Raw genomic sequence first — 18,815 nt, 5'->3', positions numbered from 1 at the left:
ATCGATCGGCGTATCGTCTCGCACGGTGGCCACGCCGCAGCTATAAGATGCCGATCGATCGTACATACCAGCTGAGTCTATGTCATGTGATTCCCGCCGCAGCGTTCCTTTAAAAAACGCAAATCGAGAAGGAGAGTCCGGAAACTCTGCGAGACTATAGTTTCGGTTCCGCGTTCTCACTTATTCAAAAGCACGCTACGGAATACGAAAGAACGACCCCGCGGTGAACGCTACTAATTAAATGTCCCATTTAACAATTCCCTTGAGAATCTGGGACTGGCTCAATGCGGAATGCTCCCTCCCACCCGCCCTCCCTCTCGCGACAAAGAGAGATCTCTGCGCTCTCGCTCAACGACCTGGCAAAGGCGGCCGCGAATTTTCTTTTCGCGCGAACCTTCATTTCTAATTCCGCTAACGAACGGCTAACCGAGTTAGCGCGGGAAACGGTACCGACCCGTCGACGCGGCGCGCGAGACCAGCCGTTCCTTTGTCTCGCCGAATCCATTGTTCCACCTGAGAGTATGAATCGGTAAAAAACAGCCTCCAGGGTGGCACAGGCGGCTGAACGCGGGACGCGATTTCTTCTCCCCCTCTCCCGGACAAATTCGTACAATTATTTCTCGATTAGGAGAGATCGTTCGTCGGACGGCCGGCCGGAGGATCATCGGGTTGCCCGGTATTAAAGGGAGCAACGGGGAAGACGGTCAGGAAAAGAGACGGAGGGTACCGCGAGCCCCGGCTTAATCGCGGAAATTTCGCGGGGGGACGTATCCCGCTTTAATAAGACGTTTTTGCGACTGTTCGCCGATGGAAAAAGGGTAACAGTCGGCGGGACGAGGACGCGGCGAGACCGGACCAGGACGAAGAGACGAATAAAACAAGGGAGAATAAAAAGCGATCCCGGGGGGATGGCGGGAGAGGAGGCGCATCTCGGCGGGGCTGACCTTGCAGGTCTTCACGGGCCACCAATGTAGACCGACAAGAAAATAGAAAATCGTGCTCGGCTCCTAAATGCGGGCGGTGTGATGTCATGCGGAAATAGCCATCCGTCCGTCCGTCCGTCCATCCCGTTCGTCTATGCTTATATAGCTGCCGCCGCGCGACGGAGAAAGGGGAACCAACCTTTGGGGATCTTGATCGCTCGACCGATTACCTCGTTACCGGGCTTCCAAAGAGCCGATAGATCGTCGCGACTGGTCCGAGCAAAAATATTTTCGCCCGGCCATTCGGTTAGAAATCGGAACAATTAAAACGGATTACAATCGACTCGCTGTTTTTCTGTTTCCTCTCTGTTTCTTGTTTCGCGCGGTAGTTATTAGAGCGATGAATCGATTTTGAGTTTCCTGTTGGCGGAGAACGGTCCCGGTCCGACGAAGCTCGAGTTACTGAACCGATCGGAACAGCGCGTCCCGCGATTATTCTTTAATTTTAAACGGGCCCGTCTGGCGCCGCCGCCGGCCGGGCGACCATCTGGTATCTATAAGATAGACTGCGGTCCCTCAGACTCCCGGAGATGATCGAAAAACATTATGATTCCGGAGAAAGGTCCAGTTACGCGTGGAATCCTTTCGCTAATTTATGTCTCGGTTTCGTGCAACAACAACTGACTATGATGTTCGCGTCGAGGAATAACTGGGATAGTTTTTAACCTTTCAACCTTTTGCGCCCAAGAAGTGACTCACAGTCACTACTAGATTTGATGTAGCAAAATTATAGTTTTACATGTAACATTATGCTTTGTATAATTCATCGATATGTGAAATATTGTGTATATTTTCTCGTTAGTTAGTTACAAAGAATATCGTTCATATCTCTCTCAACAATGTCGAATGTTTCTAGTGCAAAATTTTCGACTGCAAAGGGTTAATTACTGTACGGAACTACGGTGGCTTTCGTGTACATCTTTCTGAACAGTACGCCAATATAGCGGGACAGTTATTCCTCCATCATTGATAGTTGCGCACATTATAATCTAATTTAACGTAATTGCACAGTGGACAATTTTATCAGTCCCAATCGCAGTGATGTTACATTTATTATATGCGGACCGTGTCAAACATTGTGGTACAAAGGTACAGCTTCGAGGGTAATCTCACCGTAGCTAAAAGGTTAACATGTTCTTACCACGTACCACGGAAATTTCGGTTATATTTTGCTTACGAATTGTATTGATTTTTTAAATAAAATATTGACTCATATTCAAGTTTTTGGTCATTTTTATATATTTTGATATTGTTCTCTTATGTTTTCGCTGCTTTGTAACGCATACCATCATCTGCGATTATGTGTCTCTTAACACTAGATTTACTGACATTTACTGTACAGTTTGTTCTTTTTTTCTTAGAAAAATTGTTATCAATTCATTTAATCTTAGAAATTAAAGGTCTAAGAGTAGACAATTAGGATACATATTTGCATAACTGCGTTAAAAAAATCGACCCAAACATTTACCAAATAATGCTTATAAAATTCAATATGAATCAAATTGATTCGTTTCGCAAATCTAATGTTAAAAATATTTTCTTACAGAAATTTGAGTGTACCATGTATAACTGTGGTAGTCTCGACTGGAGAAGATTTGGAAAGTATAGTTTACAATGTTTAGTGATCTAAGCTAAAGAAGAGGTAGCGATGATCAATGGTAATTACTTGGTAAAACGCAGTAGACGTAGAAAGGGTCCGACTGCTACAGGGGGGACATCGATGGCAACTGAGAACCACTGAGGATTCCCCTAGGGCCTTTTTTCGGTACTAAAAAGTTTTCGTTAATTCTTTGTAACACGCAATAAAACTGCACATGCATGCAAGCTAGGAATAATTCCCAAATGCTTGTTCGTGCTATATCAAGATCGAAACTACGAAGAAGTTTCGCGATGCATGCCACTGATCTCGCTTCCGCGATCACTGGACCCATATACTAACCTATCAACCTTCGTGTCGACGAGAATAGTATCGCATTAAAATTAAGTGATAGGAAATTAATTATTGGCATGCAAAATAAATCGAGATGAACGAATGAATGAAATATAATTCGTTATTGGATTCGGTATAGCCGTGCACGATCACGGTGAACGTTAAACTCGTGCACGGAAGCGGATAGCACCGGCAAGAAGCAACAAGCGACTCACCAGTCCGATGTCCGGATGACAGAGTCACGCTGAATTCGCCTCCAGTTGCCGTTTAATTCCAGTCCCACGATCGACGAGATAAAAATGTTTCAAGGACTGCGATAACGATTGTTCCGAAGCTGGTTCTCCCTTTTGTTGGCCAGCTCCTTCCCTTTGATGCACCGACACTTTGTCACTCGTAACGTCACGTTACTCGTTAACCTGTTAAACGGGGTAGACGACTCAAGTCATCAGTCGCGTTCGCCTTTCGGCTCTCATTTTCTTATTTATCTGGTCAACGATTCCCGTGCTTTACTGCATCGTAGTATCTAAACTAGATTGTGTCCTCGGTCGTTGCAACAGAACGACCATCAGCGTCGTTCGCTTTCAAGAGTCCCCGCACGTAAGCACGCGCTCATGATCGAAAAGTCACCTAGTTAAGAGGTTAACATGCTTCTTAACCGCTTTTCATGTGCAGCACGAAACACTAATCTTTTACGAGGTCACATCATTCCTGAACGAGGCTGTCGTTTAACGGATTGTCGAAGAGGAAAACACTGTGACAACACACCGGATCTTGATTGACGATTTTATACCGTATTACGTCGGAAACTGTTGTTAAACAGGCTCTCCAGTTCGTGGAGGTTACGCAGAACCGTCTCGTGACAGAATGTGACATTAGCTTCTCGATTGACACCGGTAAATAAAGAAAGACACGGAACTCGACACGACGCCGGTTAGAGAGCACGATCGGACTACAGTTTTCAAGAAATTACCCATAATCCTTTGCGCGCCGCTCACGTGACCCGCGGAACAGCAAATCCTGGAACAGTATCAAGCGTAGAATGGTCACGTGATTGAAGTTGCAACAATTTTCCCAGCATGCACCAAGAAGTTCGGTCACGTGATATGGAATATTCGCGCTGAAAATGTTCAAACATTCCAAGTGGCGCGTATGAAGCGGTTGCAAGAATCTTTAAGCTTAGGAATACGTAAACGAGTTCAGGCTACTAGGAATATACAGGTCAGTTCGATTGGAAAGCTCGTGCGTGAATCGTTTAAACGTAGAACGATTCCACGAACGTATTATCTCATAGTCCTAGAGAAATAAGTTGCATTCGGGTCTGCATAGTTTAGGACTTCAGGCGCTGGACATCGACGTCGCGAGGATCTGGGAGGAGGAGTAGTAGACAGGGTCGGTAACGAAGAAAACCGGGACCAATTCGAAAGAATATTTTGCCGGCGGTGAGCCGGCGGCGAAAGTCACCAGAAATTCAAGTCCGGAACATCGGCGGACGAGTATGAGAACGGCCGATGTCACGCCGGCGGCGCGATCGCGCATGCGCGCGACTTACACTTGACGGGCTCAAAAAATCAATGACCCCGCTCTGTCGTGGCTCCGGTGTTCGCGCGATTATTATTTACAAGCTGAAAAGTTTCAGAGCGACGATTCGACGGCCGGTATATCCTCGTCACGGTGGTACCGTGGACCGCGGCGGCGAGGTGGATATATCGGCGTGCAGCGGAGGACGAAAAATCGGCGACAGGAGCGAGTAGGACGGACGGGATCGAGGAAAATGGACGGTGAGGGTGCAGCCCCGGTGGCGGCGCTGGTGTAACACGGCCGAATAGCGGTACGGTGAAACCAGCCGAGCAAGCTGCTCGGCTCGCTTCGGCTCGCCGCTTCAGTTCGTGTCCTCTCGCTGCACACGACGGACGTGTTCGAGATCGGTGTCGCCGCGTCTCGCGTTCTCTATTGCCCGGAGGAACAGAGATAGACAGATAGACAGAGGGAAGAAAAGAAAAACAGAGAACAAGAACTATTAACCTCGGTGGTCGAACTGGCAGCAAGCCGCTGTGATTGTCCGGGTGGTTTGTACCGCGTGCGCGAAACGACGAGCCCGTGCCGCGTCGATCCGCCGAACGAACACGCACGGGGATAAGGGGAACGCGAACCCCGAACGAAAAATCAAAATAAAAAGAAAAAATATTAGGAACCAACAGCAAGGGACGCGTGTCTCGCGAGAACGACGCACGAGGTCGTAGTGTTCCCGGCCGGTCCGCGATCGAGTTTCGTTTTAGTGGCTTGTGTGCACGACGAGGTTAACAGAATATAAAAGAAAGTGGTGAACCAAGTGCGGGAAATCTGCATCGTGCTCGATCCACGCCGCGCGTTACCGTCTCCGATAATCGACGGATCAATCCATCCGTTGGGAGAAGAACGCCGCTCTTGTGCTCTCTCGGTGGATCTCGTACGAGCCCGCGGAACGAGAAAGAGACCAGTACGAGCTGGAAGAGGAAAGACACGAGCGGCCCGGGGGGAAAGAAAGAGACAGCGGCGCGGAGAGATAGAGAAAGGGGGAGAGATACACAGCGAGAAAGAGAAAGCGTATATCGTAGCCGTCGCAGCCGCGGTGCACCGTCCGTCCACCTTTCGCGTTGCCGCGAGTGCACGGGATAAAATGGCGCTTGCTTTCCTCCGTGTGCCTCTATCGACCGTGACAAACAATCCGACGACGGATTCGCGTCGACGCCACTCGCCGCGACGTTTTTAAGCGGCTGAACATTTTTCGCGGCACCGTTTTCCCCCCGTTTCACACCACTACCACCACCACCACTACCACCGACACTATCACTACTACTCTACCATTACATACCTAGTACACCACCCCCGTTTCTCTCTCCTCGATCCCCTGTTCGTGTGCTACCCGTTGTTTCCATCGTTTTCCAACTTCTTTTTTACCCGCGAATCGAAACACCGCCACACACACACGAACATAACCGTACACGCTGATCGTACACACGTACACACCGAGAGACACAGGCTTGCTGGAAGAAACGAGATTTTGTGTGCTCGCCACCTTCGCGGAGTGGAGTGGAATTTTCGGAGCTGGAAACGTTCCCGAATCGGATTGGAGTTCCAGGAAGTCTGGCCGCTTACTTCGCAACGAGTCAGGTAAATGCGATACACTTGCCTTTCAATTTATTGTACCTCGTAGATAATGTTACCCAGCTCTCGGGGAAACACGTTTGCACACACGCAGGCGAGCCCGTTCGCGGACGCGGACGCATTCGGATCTCGAAGGGGTCGTTAATTCGCCGGCGAGGCTGCTCAACGAGAAATAAAAGCTCTAGGCTCCTTACGATCGACGGTTTCCCGTTTCTCGGAGTTGAACGCGGTCCGTCGACCTCTACAGGCTTATTGTTTACTCGAGGGTAGTTTCTGCCGCGAATTCTAGAGACTCGCCAGAGTTTTCGCGGCTACTAGAAAACGCTAATGCAACTGGGGTTGGTTCACTCGCGGGTATTAACCCTTCACCTTGCGCCACTATGGTGGCTTTCCGCTAAATGATTTTTTGGTACGAAACGCCACTATAGTGGCTCGCTTTGGGGATGTTTTCGGGGTGATATTATTGTTTAGTTCTTTTGAGGTTCAACATTGTGCATTTGTTGTTTTGAGGCGGATACTTTTAGTAGGGATGGGATACTGAATGTATCGTGAGTAGGTTCGAATTTGATTGGTTTTGAGTACTTTGGGGGAGCTTCGAAAAAGGAGAGGACCACTTTCCACTAAATGGTTTTTTCTTATGAAACGCCGCTATAGTGGCTTGCTTTAGGGATGTTTTCGGGATGAAATCATTGTTTTGTTCTTTTGAGGTTGAACATCGTGTATTTGTCGTTTTGAGACGAATAGTTTTGGCAGGAATGGGATATTGAATGTATCTTAAGTAGGTTCGAATTTGATTAGTTTTGAGTACTTTGAGGGAGCTTTGAAAAAGTAGAGGAATACTTTAAAGTATGCTTGAATGTAAACGAAATGTTCGGGAAATGTCTGCAAGTACTTTGTACACTTGAAAGTTGCGCCTAGTCTAGGTAGACTTTGTCTTTACCTAGCATTTCAATCGGAAGAAACGAAAGAATTTCATGGAAGTCCAGATAGTGGACTCTTCAAATGTCAGAATGCTTACAAATACGTTTCCGAAACACGCAGTTAATCACTCTAGTTCGCGTAGATTGAATTCACCGCGAGTGAGATCAATAGAACATTATTCCTTATGAATAATATTCCGCGGCTCGGAACTTGGGTATCGAAATTGACTCGAATCCGCGAGTACATATTGAACAGGATCCCACCCCGGGCCTTCAGCCATTTCTATCTCCGGTTGTTTCATCGATAGATATTCCGACAATGGTGGTATGCGATTCGCGCGAACCGGAGACAATGAAACGCATAGTGGAGAGCATCGAAACTCGAAACGACGATTCTAATATCGTTAACCCGCGCGGTTCTCGGCAGAACCGTTGCGTACATCTGCGTCCAGTCGAGCCGTGGCGAAAGGGTTGGATACGCTCGGTGTAATCAAGGGGGATGATAAACCTGCCAGCGAATAACCAAAGCGATTATCGCGTGGAAGCGGGTAAAAACGAGGCTCTCCGCGTAATCAACGATTTGCGCCACCGTTCCGCAGGACAGATAGAACGCCGCTGCTCGTCAGGCTACCCGGGGGGTTATTGTTTACGCGGGGTAGTTTTTACGATCATGACGGCGAATCGCAGCCGCGGCGGAACGGGCGAGATCACGATAAATCTCAGTTCGAGGTGAGCCAGCGACGGAGAAAATGTTCGTTTTCCGTTCGTTATCCGCCGGCTTACGACACCGGCAGATATTAACGATCCCAGTGAAAGGCATTGATTCGTCGAACCTCAGACTGCGCCGTGTCAGGAGCGTGGATTCCGTCCGAACAGGTTTGCCGTTTTACCCGCGTTACCTTCCCCGTCCCCGTAACACAACGCTTCTCGCCGGTCGAATATTCGCAATCCGCGTTCTTTCGGCTCGGCTCTGCTCGGCTCGACTCGACTCGGCTCTCGCAGCGAGACCCCCGCGCGCACCTCGTGCATGCGAAATCCCACCGTTCCTTTTTTCCCGGCAATTGAATTTTTGCGAAACGATATTACGTTTCTCGTTCGATCGTTGTATCGCGTCACGGTCCCCGTTTTCTCTCTCTCTTTTCTCTCTCTCTCTCTCTCTCTCTCTCTCTCTCTCTCTCTCTCTCTCTCTCTCTCTCTCTCTCTCTCTCTCTCTCTCTCTCTCTCTCTCTCTCTCTCTCTCTCTCTCTCTCTCTCACTCGAGAAACATTCCCAGGTTCGTTCGCCGAGTAGCGCCTCGTTCCAGCGAGTCGACGAGAGTCTCCCCGTCCATCCACCACGACACTGAATAGAGTAATTAATGGTAGACGAGGGTATGCGCCGGAATTTATCGTTGAAAACAGCTTAAATTGAAACGGAATCGCCGCGCGGGTATATGCCGAACGGCGCACGGCCCGAGTTAACAAGCGTGTTAATAAAATATATTCCGCGGAACAGGACGCGCGCATCGACCACGATACTAGCCGCCGACGCCGATGCCACCGCCGCCGGCTGCTCCTTTTTTATTGGATAATACAGCTGCTGCGGATCAAAAGCGCGCAGAACCGGGTAAACGGCGATTATGCCGTTGGCGGTCGATCGCGAAAAATAAAATTCTCGAAACGTGGCTCTCGCGGTACAAGAAAAACGGAACGGTGCTCGGTTTCGCTCGATCCTTGGACGATTTTTTGTTTGCCCATCGGCCGCGATGGCGGAGAAGTGCGCGCGGCGGTCTGGTCCGGCGTCAGCGATTCCGTAATTATGCAAATAAATCCGAAGGGGTTGGGGGTCCTGCGGACTATTTGAATGTCCGAATCGACGGACACGCACATACGCTGAGCCTAGCCGATGTGTACACAGGTAACGCGTGTGTGCACAGTCGGCTGAGAGGGTACACACGCGCTTTCGCACGCGCCTAAACGTGCCAAACGTGGTGCGGCTAGTTCATTCGTAGGTTCATTCGTTCGCTCGCTCGCTGGATGGTAGAGCTAGCTTGCATACGTGTACTACTCGGAAAATGACAGGCCATCGGTGGAGAGCCGACGTGTTTGAGCTCGCCTCTTCGTGCAAATATTTCGCGCGGGCAAACACTGGCCATCACGGATCCAGCCCTCCTAGAAGAAGAACCAGACGGGAAGAAGGTGCTCGTACCAGTTGAAAACGGGATTTCCTCCTGAATTTTGCGTAATTCCCCTTGCGGGTTCCTCTGCGATGAGACCGGTGGGGGGTTTCATTAACGATCGGAGCCGACGCGATCCGATTCCATTGTCGAGGGGAACTGGATACCTGTAGGAAACGTTTCCTGGCTTCGAAAGGGAATATGTGATCGTGCTGTCTGAGTGCAGCAGGGGTCAGGGGAGCGGGAGGAATGAATTTTCCGAGGGCTGGAAATGTCACGGAATGGCAGTTTCGAGGTAGTCGATCGGTATCGCGGTCAACACGACGCGGCCAGGTAGAATGGTAACTTTACGACGGGCCGTTCAGCTGAAAAAGCCAGCAACCCATGCGTCTTTCTACCTGTTGGCACAGGTAGCGTGTTTCTGGTGCCCGGTTCGCTCCAGTCCCGATTCATCGAGTCCCCGGACGTGACGGAAATCGTGGAGACCCCTGTTTTCCGGCGCGTACCAACGTGCGGCGGCATCGGGCGTCGGTTGGAAGAACGCGGGTACGAACGGTCTAATTAACGATTCGAGAGCCCTGATGCCCGTGGGGTACGACAGGATCGTCGCGCGATGGAGCGGCGGCAATTACAAGGGAAGGACGCCAATTTTAATGAGTTTTTGCAAGTTGGTAGTACATGGGTCTATAATGAAATATATTAAATAGTATTGTAGATTTCTGTTTTTTTTTAATCGTCTGCAAATGCCATTCGATTAACATTAAAAATATTTCGCACGATGAGCAATACAATATACGACCGGATCGGTTCGAAAGATCACGGGCAGTAACAAGAAGCTCATGATAATTTTGTAATTTGGGTGTATAATCTTTCACCTGTCTGTAGAAGTATGCATCATAGAGTGGTGTGCTTGGGAGGTATTATTTATAAGTATAAGTTGGCGTTCCATTGTCGCTTACGATCTTCTGGCCATAAAGTGTAGGGTTTGTCTAATCGCACCAAGAACCCACTAAAGTAAGGTTCGCTTAAATTTTAAAAGAATTTGGTCGGTTAAATTTTAACGAATCATCACCACTCTTTCCCATTACTCAACGTCTCGAGTTCAGTGTAATGTGATCCCAGTAGACGGGGTTAGAAAATGCATACAATGAGGGTAAGAGAAGCAAACACAAGTCAAAAAGATGTCAAACTCGTCAAGTATAAATATCCAACGAAGAAAATTTTAATTGACAGAACTAAACGTTATGTAACTTTTTAGAATATAAATTAAGTAATAATTTCCTATTATCAATTTGAAGTAAACATAGACGTAGAATAAGCATAAAAATGTTGTCTTCTCCTAATAAATTGTTAACTGTAAAGTAATTGTATCGATCACAGTTAAGAAATAAATGATAGGGCAAGGGTCAGAAAATGATATTTTACTTTGAGATTTCATTTTTGTTGGACGAATTTCATCAGGCGATAGATCTTCCTCTTCATGTTGATCTTCCTCTGCTCGGTGACTTTTCATACTCTGACGCCATTCATCTTCCGTTAAAAAATTCTGCACCATGAATTAACCCATAATCAGACTTGGCAGAAATTAATGTTTCTACAATTTTTTACTCATTATTTTTGAATTGTATAAAACATTATTACTCTTTTTGTTTACAATCACATTTTACGGCACAAGCAAATCTATTGCATAATATACTACATTCAAAACTTCTTCCATTTTTGCACAATTTTCATAAAAAAAGGTACTAAAGTTAATTCAACAAATTCAACAATTGAGCTGTGACAACAACCACACCTGATACTTAATATATTTCATTATAGACGCATGTACAATCAACTTGCGAAAGTCATTAAAATCGGCGTCAACACACTGGCGTTCGTTCCCTTGTTAGTTCGCGTAATCTGGGAATGGAGGCTGGCCGTTGGAGCGTAGGGAAGGCTGGAGCTCGAGTAATTTAATACAGGGATCGATGAGTCTTCGTCGTTAGAGCTTAATTTCATTTTCCAACGTGCGAGCGCTCGCCGCCGAGACATTCATAGCGATTAGCCTCGATTCGGAGTTCCGTCTGAAAGCCGCTAATTCGAGGTATAGGATATCTCGTCCCTGTCTTTCTCTTTTTCTCCAGGCGTCCCGTCGACGGTGATCTTTCTTTCGCAGTGTTCGCCTCTCGGGGGAAACGGATACTCTGCGTTCCCCGGCGACAACATCTCCGTCTCTCGTCTCGGATCTGTCCGATAATGGTCGAACCGTTAGAGGAAAACGATCGCGCGCGCGGCAAGGCGAGTCTCGGCGAGGCGAACACGCTCGACGAAGAACCGTTTCGGGCTCTCTCGCAGCGCGTGGGTAAAGCCGAACGTTTCTCGAGGAGGAATCTCCTCCTAGTGGTATACCCGAGAGAGGATTCGAGCGATTAATTATGATCGGCGGTGTTATTAGAGGCGCGCGTACGGTCGGCGAAGCTTATCGATTCGCGCGTGTGTGTGCACGCGTGTGCTCTGTAGCCGCCGTTAGATACGCTGCGATTCAGAGACCGTGGCGTTCTGCGCATACTGGCGCGTAATTGCATCGTGAAAGTGTTACAAAGCGATTCACGTCGGCCCTGTGGAAACGCGTCGCTCGATCGACCGGCCTCGCCGCGCTGCCAGACCCGTGGAAATAGTGAAAGTAGTGCAACCACCTGGCTCGTCCTTTGAAAACCACTTGTACCCTACGTAACCTACCTTCGGCTCTTATACACGGTGATTTTCTTTGCCGCCTGCGATCGAGTTACACTTCCTAAGCGATCGAACTCTTTCTATCCCCTCGCGTTCCCATGTACGCGAGTTTACGCGCGTTCTTCGATTGGGAACGAACGCCTGAGCCTTTTACCTCTGCTCCCAAGGACCGCTAACGAGACGGGGTTCCCAAATTGGAGCGGAAACCCGAAGATGCGCACCCATCGTTCCGTGACCCTAGACACACCACGGGAACCTTCGGAAACTTTAGGAAACAACGTCCCGACTGTCGACAGGTCGATTCGAATCTCGTTCCCCGGGTTTCCAGCAATGGCGACAGGTCTTTCTCCGCTCCCTCGCTAATCTCGGTGTTGATCTAGGATCTAGGCTTACCTGGTCTCCGCATCTATGAACACTTAACAGGAACCCCGTGCACGCTCATCCTCTGGGATATTATTATATTATTCGCAGGGTTGCGTTTCGACCCGACCCGACCCGAGTCGACCCAAGTCGGCTAGGTTCGACTCGACCGTAGATACCAAGGCAGATATCGGCGATAAGATCGCCATTGCTGTGCTTCCGGCGCATCATGGAAAATTCAATTTGCAGTCGGCGGCGTCTCGCTTCCGTTTTTCTCGAACTTATCTGCCCGCGGCCGTCCAGTCCCCGCGGGATCGATATCGCATCCGTATTCAAAAGTTTCGATTGGCTCGCGACGCGACGCGGCGCGGCTCGACGGTTGCTGCTCCCTTCGCCGTCTATTCGCCCGAACGGATTACAAGTTGGCCGGTGCGCACGTGTAAGCCTCGCTACCAGAATCCTTAATGAAGCCCCGCTGATTTCCATACTCGTGAAGATTCGGACTCGAAGGGCCCGCGAACGGCACCGGCGTCGAATTAATAATTCTCTCGAGGTGAATTAATAAACCGTTGATTACGCTCCCCGGGACGGTAACGCCGGGGATAGACTTTCATTTGTCGCGGCGAACATATTAGTCACGATACCATCTCGGGATTCGTGGTAATACCGTTCGAAATTCCCGTGGTTCGGGTACACGCGGCGCGCGACACGCCGCGATGCGACTCGACGCGACTCGACTCGACTCGACTCAACTCGGCGAGGAAAGGTGCTCGTTGGAGGAGACGTTCCCTGATGCGTATCAAATTTCACTCGCGCGATGCCCGAGAAAAAGCGTCGTGGGCTGGAGCATTATTAATACCGTAAGAGAACGGGGAAGAAAAAAAAGACACCTCGAGTACCCACCGCGAGAAACGGTCTTGCGCAATTTCATTTACATAGGGATTTTTATTTCGTCGTCGAGCGGAGGCTGCGTGAATCTTTATTGCCCTGCGCGACCCGCCGCGTTCTCCCGTGCGTCCGCCTGTGAGAAAATCGTACGACTTGCACGCACACCGGCGAGCAGCTTGAAACCGAACGGACCGGTCGAATACGCGAATAACGCGGCGTTACCGGAAGAACGCGGGCCGGCCCACGATAACAATTAACAAACGGAATGTAACAAGCGCGGATTGCGAAACGCCGCCCGGTCGGATATCGCGCCGATGGAGGGTGAAAGGTCTCCCGACCCAGTTATCTAACAGACGTTCCCAGCATAGAAGCGGACTTTATCGTTCGTTTAAATTTAGAGAGACGCCGAGAGCTTCTCGGGCGAATCATTGCGAATTTATGAGAAGCTTATCGGCTCCGCTCGCCGTTAATCTTTATTCGTGAAACATCGAAAGTCGTTTGGGATCGATTACGAAAGTCGACGGAATCCACTTTTGCTCCAGTTACGGGGTAGAAAATGAAGAGCGAGGAGGGCTGTAGCGTTTCCAGGGGAAAAGCTGATCGCATCGGTAGCTTCGCGTAAATTAAAGGACGCCAACGCGCGGCCGGGGCAACACGGGGGAATTTATTACGATGTTATCGTCGACGATGACGGCGCTCCTCTCTTTGCTCGGTCTCGTCGATAACGGTCGATTGATCGAAATCTTCTCGGTCGATTAAGATCGTCCTCGCCGCGTCTGTCACGGTGCCGTTTAACCGACACGCTGAATCTCCGCGGAGCAGGGGAGTATTATCCTCGTTTTCGCCTCATGAATTTTCCGGCATGGAGGATAAACGTCGCTTCATTGTGTCCACGTGGCTGCGAACTCTCCGGTACGCTGATCGGCCACGTGTCTGCTTTGACGCGCGATCGAGGATGTCGCTCAGACGCCGGATTATCAATTACGAAGACCCGTTCTTCCTCGGAAAACGGCACGGTAAATCCAGTTAAATCGGCTCGCACTCGCGTTCGAGACCTTCGGAGACTGTGTCGATTCACGGCCGATCGTACGGTGCATTATTATTATAATGCTGGGCCGGAAAGGGGAAACATCGTTCGGTCGGCAGGTAAAGGGACGTTTTTGTGTCCCTGGTTGAATGAGCGTTCGACTCGGAGATTCTTTTCCCCGTCTTTTGTTCCTCGATGGAATCTCTCTCCGGCGCTGGCTATCGTCGATCCCCTTCATGATAATTTTAAATCGATTTTCCGAGAGAGAACCACCCGCACCTCCGCGGCTAGGAAACATCGGAGTCGCCGGCCGTTCTTTTTCTTTCCTTTTTATGTATTTTTTTTTCATTCGAGTGGTCGCAACTCGACTCCGATTCGTGGAGAGGCCGAGAGCAGCCCCAGCTGCTAATTCGGAATTTAAAGTATAATGTTCGCGATGTTCATTGTTTCGGGTGGATGGCTTGGCGCACACGTCGGCGAATCGGCGGAACAATGCCAGTAATTGCCAGGATTTCGGTCGGCCGCGATTATGCTCCGGTACAGAGGCAGAGGCAGAGGCAGAGGCAGAGGCAGAGGCAGGCAAGGCAAGCGAAGGCAAGGAAAGGCAAGGCAGGCAAGGCAGGCTAGGCAGGCAAGACAGGCAAGGCAGGCAAGGCAGGCAAGGCAGGCAAGGCAGGCAAGGCAGGCAAGGCAGGCAAGGCAGGCAAGGCAGGCAAGGCAGGCAAGGCAGGCAAGGCAGGCAGGCAGGCAAGCAAGCAGGCAGGCAAGCAGGCAAGCAGGCAGGCAGGCAGGCAGGCAGGCAGGCAGGGAGGCAGGCAGGGAGGCAGGCAGGGAGGCAGGCAGGCGGCCGAGTCGGTCGCTCGATGGATTCGAGTTTATTTTCTCGTTGACAGGGCGAGCGTGAATGGAGATTCGCCTTATATTCGGTGCTCGAGTTTCATGGGAATCTGGCCAATGGCCGTGCCCCTTTCCTCGTGCCTTTCTTGCACAGGCGTGCAGTTAGCGATGTACATATGGCTGCGTTTTTTCGTTTTCATTCGAGGGACCATTTTTTTGGGAAGTGGGCGTACCTCTTTCCGGTTTTTGGACCATTGTGTTCCGCCCTGTTCGATTCTTCTTCTTCGTCCTGCTCCTCCTCCTCTTCTTTTCCTCTTTTTCCTTCTACTTCATCGTAGTCGTTCCCTTCATCTTCTTCTTCTTCTTCTTCTTCTTCTTCTTCATCTCCTACTTCGTCTTCTTCTTCTGCTTCTTCTTTTTCTTGTTCTTCTTCTGGTTCTGCTTCTTCTTCTTCTTCTTCTTCATCTTCTTCTTCTTGCACTCGCCAAGAATGTACCCGAACTGGTATGCGTGGATGCGTGTGTGCTCGAGCACCGCTGCGGGTGCGCGCACGCAACGCGCCGTACGCGTGTATGCTTGCTCTCTCGCACACGTGTTTCCGAGAGCGCAGGTCGGTTTCTTGTAAATCGGTTCCGCGGCTCGCCTCGTCCACTAGCTAGTTAGAATAATTGATAATTAATATCTCGGTACCTACGAGCCGGACGCTCAAGCTCTCCGCCGACCGCCTTCCACTCGTATTTTACCCGCATTTTAAAGTATCTTCGCGGAACACGCGACCGTCGATGCATCGAGATTTAAACGACGTATCCGCGGCCGGGCTCGCGCGCGAGTGTACACGCACACGGATTGGGCAACACGGACGCGTGCGTACGAAGAAGGTGCACTATACAATAACGGTCGGACGAGTGGGAACGCGGCTTAAGATAGCGAAGCAACAGCACTGCCGAGGGCCATTAGAGCTGGACGGTGGAAAGATGCTCTCTCGAACCGGCGGTCGCATTGCGTCGCGTCGTTTCGCTCGTCACCTGAGAGAGTGGCTGCGAGATACCGGCAGGAGATTCGTCAACGACGACGCCGGGCGACGACGACGAAAGCGTAGCTCTGGCCGGCCAATTTCATTCGAAAAAGCCGTAAAGTACAGGTTAGGTTGGCCCGGTCGAAAAGAAAGGCTCGCTCGCATTGTGGCTCGAGACAAAGGGACATTTTTTGTGCGCGATCAAAGGAACGACGAAAGAGAGAGGGAGAGAAAGAGGAGAGACCCTTTTACGTGGTCTGTATCGAGCGAGTTCTCTCTACTTGGCTTCGACACGCTCGAATTAATGATTTCCTCATCCGCGAGCATTACTTTTCTCCCCGGCGCGTACCAATGGAGCCTCCGTTCGACAAGAGTCCGCCTAATTATTTTTCCGTGCTTCTGCTCTCCGAGTTTCGTCGGAACGCGCGCTTCGGCGTTGCCACTCGGCCCGCTGTTTCGAAATCGTCGAAAATATGTGTGCCCACACTAGAAATACGTGTACATACGTATTCGTAGACACGCGTGTATTTTATATCCGTGCACTCGTTCGGAACACAGACGGAAACGGCTTCGAGAGCGGAGCGCGCTCGGCGCACCTTTCGGAGCCAATGGGTTTGTGAAAAGCGAGGAGATGGCGGATAAGAGAGCGAGCGAGCGCGCGCGTCATCGGGCGAAACGCGTTTTCAGGAAGAATTCCGCGCTCGAGAGAAGGGCGCGCGGCGTGCCGCGGAGGCAGGGAGAATGAACCGTTAGAACTGGTGCTTCCATGCCTCTCTTTCCTCGCTCTCGCGAACGGTTATCTCACGGAGAGGATCAAAAGATTCGGGTCGAGGTTAATCTCCGCCTCGTCGTCCGAGGCACCTGCGATTAATTTCGTGCCTTTTCCTCCAATTCCGCGATATCTTTTTTCCCTCTCGCGGCGGCACTCCCCGCGGCAGATTTAACTTTCGCGAAATATTTTAATCGAATCTCTCGTAGCGATGCCGAAACAGAAGATTTAGCTCGGCCGTTGTACCCCTGGCCTTCAACCGTTTCGACGCTGGGATTAAACGAACGATCCGTTGCGTCGGTTCTCCGATTCCCTCCGTTTTCTCTTTCGCGCGGTGTCACGGCGCGACGGCGAGCTCGTTAGACCGTGGCGAGAGGAGGAAGTTTGAAAATTCACGGATAGAGCGCGCGTTAATCGAATCTGAGGCTCGAACGGAAAAACCGAACGATCCGGACGGTTCGTCTTCCCGGTATTTGCTCACGGGATCCTTTCCGTCTCCCGGCCGTCCGTCTTCCTCGAGCCCCGCCACGAAGAAATATCTAGAGAAGAATCGAAAGGTAGCTCCCGCTCTCAAAGGCTTTTTCCTTTTATTACGGCGCTCGACATTGCGCGGTGCGCGGCGAGGCGGGTTCCTCTGTGTGCGCACGCCGAGCAAACCGTTCTGAATCTCCGAATAAATATTTGACGCCGCGAACAGCTGCGACTCTCCGCTGAGATTCTTAGCGTCCGCGTGACGCATCGCGGCGCGAGATTTCGATCGTTACGAAATCCTGCCGGGTACACCGGTGCCTGGGGCCTCGTTTTCTTTTCCCTCGTCCCCCGGTTTCGCCCCTCTCTCCACAGCACCGACGGTCCGCGTCGACTCTCCAGGCCCCGGGGACGAGATTAACGAGGACTCGATACGAATTCGATTCGCCAGGCTCGATTTACGAGGAGCCTCGCGCGGCGAACCGCGAGTCGGTCGGGTAACTTTTGTTCCCGCGAAACAGCGACCAAATTAATTTCGCCGGAGCACGCGATCATTCGCACCGTGAAAACTGCATACACGCGAAACCGTCGAAGCAATTTGCAGCTGACCAAGAAGCGGCCGCGTGGAATGAATCCCCGATATACACATAGGCCGAGGCAATTGAAATTACCGGCTTTATTATTGCCTCCGGAGGGAGCTTGATCAAATAAAAGTTGCACGCTGGAAATCTTCCCCCGGCTCGGAGATATATATCCTTTCGTCGTTGGAAATCGAGGAAGGGCATCCGATACCCCGATATTTTATTTCGCTTTTCGTCGCGAGGATTTCATTACGGTGTTTTCACGGTCGAGTCCCTGTAGATCGGAGCGAGAACCGTGGATGCAGCGTAATGGAATTTCGTGTACCGGCGAGCGCACCGCTGTTGCACAGCCCGAGCGTTAATAGTGTATCAACGGCGAACGCTGCCTCTCTCGTGCCTGCGGTAACGTTCGCCGGTGACGAAACGCGATCGGCTCCGCGAGGAATCGGTCAATTTCACCGAAATTTCACGGTATTTAACGAAATCGCGTCGATCGTTTCGTCGTCACCGAGGTGTGAGGAACGAACGGCCTCGTGCAAATAACCGAGAGCTCGGGCCCCGTTGTTCCTTTTGTCGTTACCGGCCACCGTTCGTTTACCACGGACATTCCTGAATCGGCTCGTCCTTGCGAGAACGATTCTCTCGCGACGGGACGAACGCACGCGTTAGGTGCACAGCAGCCGCATTTAGGTGTTTTTGGAGCGTCGGTGGCGATGATGGCATTCCTTTTCGGAGTGTTGCGCGTGTGAACGGTGCCGTGGGACACCTGGGGTTCCCCGAACGATTTTCTCCAATCGACACCCCTGGGCAACCGACGGATTGAAAGCCGGCCGGTCGTGTAAAAGCCGGCGGAAAAGAAAGGGAGCGGGGCGCGCGTGTATCCTCCTGCCTCCGCAGGTCAATTTGTCCGCACGATTTCGAAACGCGGGGCTGATCCTATTGTCCACGCGTTTTACGCGCACAAAGTTTCTGACCGATCCATTTCCCTCTTTCATCTCTCACCCTCGGTTCTCTTTTCTTCCT

The 18,815-nt window shown here is 50.7% G+C and overlaps 1 protein-coding gene across 12 annotated transcripts in view; it reads left to right on the top strand.

Moving 5' to 3' along the window:
* Window positions 1–4,503: 4,503 nt before the first annotated feature.
* Window positions 4,504–18,815, top strand: part of Eph (Eph receptor tyrosine kinase) — a 108,242-nt gene continuing 93,930 nt past the window's right edge. For all 12 annotated transcript variants that reach the window (XR_013000018.1, XM_076373647.1, XM_076373642.1 and 9 more), the window contains exon 1: window positions 4,504–6,063. The gene's annotated coding sequence lies outside the window, so the exon portion shown is untranslated. The remainder of the gene's footprint in view (window positions 6,064–18,815) is intronic.

Source organism: Nomia melanderi, chromosome 14 (genome assembly GCF_051020985.1).
Source record: "Nomia melanderi isolate GNS246 chromosome 14, iyNomMela1, whole genome shotgun sequence".
In the NCBI taxonomy this organism is placed as follows: Eukaryota; Metazoa; Arthropoda; class Insecta; order Hymenoptera; family Halictidae; genus Nomia; species Nomia melanderi.
The sequence above is the reverse complement of the archived record's forward strand: the minus strand, read 5'-3'. Positions and strand labels throughout refer to the sequence as shown.